This window comes from Triticum dicoccoides, chromosome 2A, assembly GCF_002162155.2.
Source record: "Triticum dicoccoides isolate Atlit2015 ecotype Zavitan chromosome 2A, WEW_v2.0, whole genome shotgun sequence".
Lineage (NCBI taxonomy): Eukaryota > Viridiplantae > Streptophyta > Magnoliopsida > Poales > Poaceae > Triticum > Triticum dicoccoides.
The window spans coordinates 779,043,379-779,052,377 of NC_041382.1; positions in this window are offsets into that span (position 1 = coordinate 779,043,379).

Genomic DNA, 8,999 nt, shown 5'->3' on the forward strand with positions numbered 1-8,999 from the left:
AAAACATGTATATCCTGTGTCGCTCAAATAGGATATGTGGTTGCCCAAGTGGCCGGTCATGTTCAGGTTACACCTCCGAGTGGCCTATGTTTTGCCGGAGTGTTGATTAATTTCCGTTCCGGTAAATTTCAGGCGCTCGATATGTCCTTTTTTAGCAAAGGTCATGCCGGATTTTTTCGTGAATTCTTGCATGACTTGTGCTACAATATGTAGGAAATATCGAGTGGCCTGGATTTTTTCAAAAAATAATGATCTAATTTAGGTTTTTTAGTACATATATTTAATTGTACAAGTTTAATCTTTGAATTATGAACGTAGGAAATGTCGTACTCAGATGACGAAAGTCTCTCGGGGGAGTGCAGCTGGTACCACGATGATCCAGGTCTGTGCGACAGGTGCCCTCACCTGGACGATGATCGGCGCTTCAGCATTAAGCTCGAGGAGACCTTTGACGTTGAAATGGTACGCAACGACGACAAGTGTTTTTTTCATAATTAAGCACGACTTCAACTATTTCAACGTCTAATTTTCATCTTTTACAATTCGACTAGCTTATCCCATGCCATGCAAGATGCTATGTCTTGGAGAGGATGGATTTTGAAGACCATGAAAATTTTGAAACAAAGAAAATACACCTAAGGACCCATCATGATATGGATTTTGAAGTAAATCTGTACTCCCACCGTAAACTAATATAAGAGCGTTTAGATCACTACTTTAGTTATCTAAACACTCTTATATTAGTTTACAGAGGGAGTACAATTCTCAGAGCGTAACCCATTTTGGTTGCCAAAATTGGGAAGCACTTTGCAAAATGTATGGTTTTTATGAGGGTATGACTGTCACCATGGATCTTCGTGATCCTGATATCGAGCAAAACAATATGGACATTTGGGTCCTTGTTGATACGCTTACGATTCTACCGCTATGTGAGTTTCTCAAACATAGTTATTAACTAATTTATATTGTTTGTTTCAAAATAGTTGACAGCTTATTTTCATTCTTCAAAGAATATGCGGAAGATGGTAGACAAAACCCACTACACCGATGGCTCCGAATTAATTTATAAGGAGAATAATCATCTGATCGCATTTTGTACTTTCTTTGAGAATTACAATACCTATTATCGAACTCCTCCAAATTATGGTGAATACGTGCCACTAGTGCACGTGTTGAACCACGATAACTTCTATGGAGATACCCTGGTAAGATTTTTTACTATTACGACATTCGTGCATCTTTTGCATACTTCTAAAACTAGTACATCATTGCTAACTATGAAGTTATTACTATCTTTTTCAACAGAAAATCCCGATGGATTGTGTGCCTCATCTGATGTATTACAATGGTCGCCTTACAGTTTTGAACATACAGCCAGGTCATCCTACGGATCTCACCTGTGCATATCGGATTTCTGAAACCGGTGAACACATGCTAATGAAAGAGTGGAAAAAATGTTTGGACATTCATAAGGAGGTTCTTGGAAGCAACATTAAGCGAAAGGCAAGAATTGGAGATAGGATAATCTACATTCTCCATAATGGAGAGCCAGGGGCTATCTTGTTTTTTTTTTCTATTTTACCTTAGGGAATACAGTAGGTCCTAAGAGAATGTATTAGGTCCTATGAGGTACAATATGTTTATTATGTGGTACAATGTGTTAGAGTTAATGATGAGGAGTAGTTGTGATTATGACTAGTGACCAACTTGCTATGTGATGTCTCATCGATGAAAACGATGATCATGAGGAGGTGTTATATGAAAATGATGTATGGTGATGATAAGTTGTTAATGATATGATGATGATGATGATGACGATGATATTTATTATATCATTGCGTGAAAGAACCGCAGATTAGTTTCAAGTAGTGGATGTCCATCCACTTGAAACTAGTCCACGGTTCTTTCACCCAATGATGTAATAACTCATTATGATGTAAAAACAATCTCTAAATTTCTGTTGAATGAAAACTTGTATAGAGGTGTATGAATACAACATTAAATAAAAAAGAAATAAAATACAGAATAATAGTAGTAGCACGGGCTGGGAGAAGCACTACTAGTAATTACGAGTAGCGCAGCGTCGAGAAACCGCTACTACTGAGTCGGTGTAGCAGTAGCGTTGGTTAACCAGCGCTACTGCTAACCTTTAGCTGTAGCGCCATACCAGTAGCGCTCCTTCCCGCGCTACTGATAGTCCTAAAACCCACGCTGCTGCTAGGCTTCTCCCTAGTAGTGCGTGTACATGCAGCGCGGGGCAAAGGCAATGGCGAACCATTGGGGCCTCATCCAATCGGCGTGCAACAAATGGCATGGCATCGTCAATGAGATCACGGCTCGCCCGGAGAGCAGCGCCAGCATCGAGGATCAGGTATGGCACGTCGGCTCTCCCTTTTTCTTTTCGACACGTGCGCGCCCGCTGACTGTTGTTCCTCAGCGCAGCTGGTGCGGATGTTTGCCATGTTTCGCCAAGATAGCAGCGACCAAGATTTCAAGTACCTCCACGTCTTCAAGCAGATCGAGAAGTGCGAGAAGTGGGCGGACGTCCGGTGCACCCTCGCCAAGGACAAGGAGACATACAAGCCGGACGCGGGTGACGGGTGCCCCGAAGGCAACAAAGGGGCCAAGAAGGGGAAGCACGCCGACTCGGCTACCGCGCGAGTGCATGAGTCCATTGAGCATTGCCTCGCCGACGCACAGGCCCGAGCCGCCCTGCTTGAAGAGAAGACCGAGGCGCGGTGGTCGGCGTTGATGACGAACAGCGCCGTCAAGGTCGACCTACTCTGGACCAACGTCGCCGCGAAGAAGAGGAACACCGACATGGCTTTCCTGAGAGGTGGGAGGACATGCTCCAGAGCAACGACGAGCAGCTCAAGGCGTGGTACCTGGTGGAGCACGGCCTCAGCCTCAACCAACTGCCGTCGATGGCGCCGCCAACTCCCACGCCCATGCTGACAACGCCGCCAAGCCCGAGCGATGGTGCCTCCATGAGGCCCAGCAGCATAGACTCCGCGACAACGCCGCCCAGCACCGAAGCAGCTCCGACACCGCCAAGCCCGCGCACGCCGACTCCGACGATGCTGGAGGCCGACCTTGCCGTTTGAGCCATTTGATGCATTGCCCACGCGTCCATTCGTGTTTTTTTCTACGCCGAACATTTCATCCGATCGCCTAACTGGGCCGCTGATCGCCGGACTTGTGGGTTTTTTTGTGAGCAGGAATGACAAGTTTGAATTTGCCACGACTTGGGGGCGGTGCCTGGGGGCGTGGCTGGGAGCTCGATCGCCCGCACGGGCCAATCTAGCGCCAGTTCACCCTCATACGCCTCTTTTTCGGCACCCTGGGGGGCGAACGGCTGGAGATGCTCTAACACTCTCCTCACCATGCACACGAAGCCGCAATATTGGCCGTGTTGCAGATAGCCTGGCGCAACACAATGCGTGTTACCAGCGGAGCGCCACATGTAACAAGGTCATACTATTTGATTTCCATATCGGACTGTCCGACTTGAGTACACCAGGCAGGTTTTGATGTGCCGGGGGAAGCGCTATGGTTTCCGAGAACCACTCGCGCCCCTGCCTGGCTAGCCGCCACTTGTGCCTGTGCTTGTCCTCATCTCATTCATGTGCTATCGCCAGTGCCGTTGTACTCTAACTAGTAAAAAAATTAGGCATTATCAGCAGTCCCAAACTTGAGGATGGCTGACGAACACTTGAATAGTACGTGGCTGCACCCAAACCACGGCAATTCCAAACAAGACATATCATTCCTCGCGACGATCGTCCAAGCCCGCACCTTCCGGGCAGCCCCTGGATCGGTTGCCTATTGATATTTCATTCATTCTACTTCTCCACCTCCTCCGACAAACTCACCAACCATTGTACAAAAGCAGATATTTCTTACAGCATTGTGCCCGCATCCAACTAAAAATTGTGTCCATCATTCGATTTAAAAGTGCAGTTTTTTCGTCGCTGTGGTGGTCTAGTGTTCGACGAGCTCCGCCCTGCATTCGTGGGTGAGCACAAATGACATCTCCTCCCCCCTTCATTTGCTCTGTTCCGGTCTTCGTGCCGATAAAACTTGCTACTTATAGGTGTCTTCAATCATCAGTTTGCGTGACCACTATGCGTCTCCCGTTCGAAAGGGTTACATCTATAAATATGCATGCATTTGCATATTTATAATGGTGATTCTTTCTAGTTGTCCAACGTTATCCGTGAACATCCCGAGTATGTGTAAATTTGGTTCGTTTTCCCATATGCTTTGCTCCGTATCCGATGCAGAATTTCATCAGTGCCTCCCTTTTGTTCTCCGGGTACACATCCTCTCTACTTATTACCGAGACGTGTATCAGGAGAACAGCGGGGAGGTGCTGCCGAAATTTTGCATCGGATCGGGAGCAGAGCATGGGAAAACGAACCCAATCTACACATACTCGGGTGGGATTAGGACCTATCTTTACCTATTAGCATCTAGGTTGCATGGACGTAATAAAAGTAAAAACTCCATTAACTGATGAATATATACATGCTGATTTATATATATATTTCTTATGTGTCCAGTAGCTAGGCAAGATGAGTGATCGTGCGTGGATGTACACCGGTCACACTAGTCAGAAAGACATGACCATTGAATGGTTAACAAAATCCAAGGGTTTTCTGAGAGCAGCATTTGCAAATGGCCATAGACAACATGGTGCCCCTGTGCCGGGTGCAACAATTGGCACAAGATGACAGAGGATGAAATGGGCAAACACTTGCAGAAGAGGGGTTTTACGCCAGATTATACGGTGTGGACATTTCATGGCGAGTCTGCCCAACGTGCCACAGCTGAGGTGCTTCATTGTCGCACCGACGAGCATGGTACCAGGATGCAAGACATGGTGCAAGACTTTGATGATGCTCGGGACTCGGACGATGAGATGGAGGAATCTGCAAAGGCCCACTACTGCAGGATTCTGCTAACGCGACACTACCATCAGAGACCCTTCGACGAAACTGCGTGCGATGCCATAATCGCAAATGGTGGTGTAAAAAACCATCAAAAAAGGTGCAAAACGTTTGTGATGGAGGATGCATCAAACACGGTTCAGGTTTTAGTTGCGTGTGTGATGTAGGGCATACGATTCAGCTCAATTAACTGTTTGCGATGAGGAGGAACAAAAGAAAGGGGCAGCCAGATGAAGGTGTGTGTGATGTACAACATGCGGTTCACTTGGATGAATTGTTTGTGATTAGACAACAAAAAAGAAATGGCCAGCCCGATCAAGGTGGGTGTGATGTACAACATACGGTTCACTCGGATGAACTGTTTGTGATTAGTCAAGAGAACATAAACGGTTCAATATAACAAGATGTGTGTGATACGCGGCAAATAGGTCTGTAATCAGAAATGTGTGCGAAGAATGATAATAACATAGACGATTGCTTCTAATAAGACGTATGTGATATGCTCTGTCTACACAACATCTATTGGCCATTGTGGGATGGACGGTCATCCGGATACACCATAAGGATGCGAAGAGGCATTCCTACCAGCAAGGACTAGCTGTTCCCCCAGTAGCTCATGTAAGAAAACTATCAAGTTAAGTATAGTCAGGCTGGTGCAGCCATCAGATCGGTGACTAGATGGGAAGTTGTGTTGATGTTAAATTAACTGATAGGATGGGTCATTTCGGTCAAATGACCGAAATGACCCATTCCCTCAGATAATTTAACCTCAAGGTCCTTGTTTTTTAACACATGTTAAAGAAAGTCTACCGCATTACTTTTTGACAATGTGTGATACGTGGCATACAGTTGATCCATCCGACCTGTTTGTGATGGAATAGGCCTTGTGTGTTGTGGGTAAACACTTGCTAGTATTCAACCGTTTGGGATTGATGAATTCATCACCGATGGTTTCCCTAGTGTGGTCCGTGTTCATCTGATCATCATCTACTTGTGCTAGCTCGATGATCCTTCTATGCTAAGTTTCCATTAATTGATGGTGTTTTATGATCACGCCACCATTTTCCGCCATTTCCTCACCTATTTCCCGCCACCCTTCTCTATTGCGCATCGGCGGCGCGCGACACACGGAGGCGACAAGCGCAGCCTATGGCGCTTGAGCGTCGTGGATCAAGATAGGCATGTCAGCACCGACAGGCTGCAGCTTGCCGCACAACATGATCGATGGCGTGCCGGCAGCGCAAGTTAGGCGCATCCGCGCCGATAGGCTACGGCTCCCCGCACGGCGGGACCATTGGAGCACCGCAAAGCGAGAGGCTAGGCGCGCACGCGCACACACACACACACACAAACACTATTCTGATCACGGGATCAAAATAATATTCTGATCACAACCTGAACTGCCTAAATAACGGACCTAAACTTCCCTCTGTACGAACCCGACCTTCGGGCTATCTTCGCATCCGTGTCTCCCCGCACGAATTATTCTGGTTAGTTGTGTTCTATATGATGTTAGTGTAATCTAGAAATGTTTTTCGGCAACTAAATACCTGTTTTAAATAGGAATCTCGCTCATTGGAGGATTTTGCTCTCGGGTTGTGATGAAATTGCGTTTTTTTGCAATTTTAAAGCCTGAGTTGTTCGACCTAAACTTCTCCCAGTGCTAGGTTGAACTTCCGCCAACATTGCCCAAATGGGGCTTGCGATGTACCATTGGAAAGCTATGGACACCAGTATCAAGATCCAAGTTGAATTTTGGGTAAAATGTAAGCAGTTTAAGAGCAGTTTTGAAAACCATTTTTTCTTCATACAAAAAACATGAATCCTATTTTCGATCGCATTTCTAAACCGTATATCAGAATGAGGCAAATAATAAGGTGTTGGAAAGCTGTTGTAAAACCGCTCCTTCCACATGTTGGAAGTTTTCCCTAATTCCCTATGGTTAAAGAGTAATTTGGAAAATCATTAAATTTTGCTAACCGAACAGCCGAATTCGTATTTTGGATGTCATTTCTAAACGGCTAATCCAATTGAGGCAAATGACATGGCATTGGAAAGCTTATGAAAATGCACCACTTCCTCTTGTAAAAAGATTTTTCTAATTTTGAACGGTTTAAAAATAATTTAGAGAACGGTACAAGTTCCACCGAGTTCATATTTTTGAGCTACTTTTTTAACCTTACGTCCGAATGCAACAAATGATATGGTGTTGGAAAGCTTGAGGAAATACAAAACTTTTTGGTATATATTATTTCTCCCAATTCATTATGGTTTTATGTCAATTTTGAAAATGGCTAATAACGTATTTTCACTGTAATTTTTACAACTTTTATCGGAATGGGGCAAATAATATATCGTTGAAAAGCTACGGAAAATGCAAAACTTTTTCATGTTGATCGTTTTCTCCAATTCCGAGCAATTTTCAAGTAATTTCAAAAACTGCAGGATCATTCATTCAACATGTGTCGCGAAATAGATTCTTCAAAAATGCACTGCATGAAGAACCTTAACTTCTCGGCATGTTTACTTGAACTTCACTCTTATTTTCATGTGCTTTTTTTGCTCGTAGATCTCCATCCACTACTCGTAGCTCTCCATCCACTCACCGGAATTTAGTAAGTGATATACCGATGGAAAGCTGCTGTAAACACTCAACTTTCGCGTGTTGATCACATTTTCATACTCACGACGGTTTTAAAAGTTTTTCATGTGAATTTCATTCAGTGTAGTAGTTGAACCTCCTGTTGTCTTCACATTGAACTTCTGTGACGTATTTTCGTTTGTAATTTTCTCATGCATTGGTAAGTGTTACACAAATGATATTCCTTTTGTACAAACCTCTCTCACAATAATTTTTTTAACTTTCTTCGATTGATGAATTGAACTTATAACAAGAAAAAAATTGGACCTTGCCTTTTAATTCATTTTTCTCATATTAAGCACACACCATGTAGTACATTAACCTTTTCCATTTTTGTAATTTGATTTTTTTATTTTATTTTTTAAATGAAATTGCTCCCAAATAATAATTGAACTTCATTATGGATTTAGAGAATTGTTTTAAAATGCAAAAAAAGCAATTCTTTTTTTGTGTTTTTGAACATGGAAATACTAGGTGAACCTTTGTCGCAAGAATTTTTGAACTTCTGTGGATAGAGCACTTGAACTTCTTTCAACAAACCTTTTAAGCTTCTATTTTTCTATTCTTTTATTCTCACCTGAAATGCATTCCTCGCAGTGCTTGAACTTCTCGTTGTTTTCACTAAGAACTTGTGTCACATTTTTGTGTATGCGTCGAATTACACACAATTGAAGGTCGAACATCATTTTTTGCCATTTTAAAACATGTAATTGGAGTTGAAACGTCCCCCAATATAAATTCTGAAATTTTGCACGGTGGTGCACGTGAACTTCCTACAACAAATCTGAGTTTTTTATATACTTCGAACTGCTCTGTTATTTTGAATTGAACTTCTTAGTCTTAATCTTAAAAAAATATGTTTTCAAATAAGCATCAAACATTTTTTAAAATTGAACCTCATACTTTTATTTTTCCTAGAAATGGAAATAATTTGAGTTTTCCGTAAACATCAAACTACTCCTTTTATTTTAATTTGAACTTCTTTAATTTTATTCTTTAGTAACGAAGAAAACCTGTGTTTTTTATAAATATTGTACTTTTTTTTATAATTCGGACTTCTTGGTTTATTTGAAATACTTTCCTTTTCCATTTTTTGAAATCGTGAAACAATGTTCTTTTTATAAAAAATAAGCATCAAAGTCATGTGTTACATTAAGTTGAACTTCTTCCTTTTCTTTAGATACAAAAATTTCTGATTTTCTTATAAAGATTGACCTGCTATGTATCTTAAATTTGAACTTGATTGTGTATTTCTAGAAATGTGAAAATTGGAGTTTTTTAGAAACATATAACTTCTTCGTTTTTTGGAATTGAACTTACTTGTTTTATACTTTACTAACCGAAAAAATCCTCTTTTCCAAATAAATATCAAACTTATCTGCTTTTTCCAATTGAACTTCTTGGTTTTA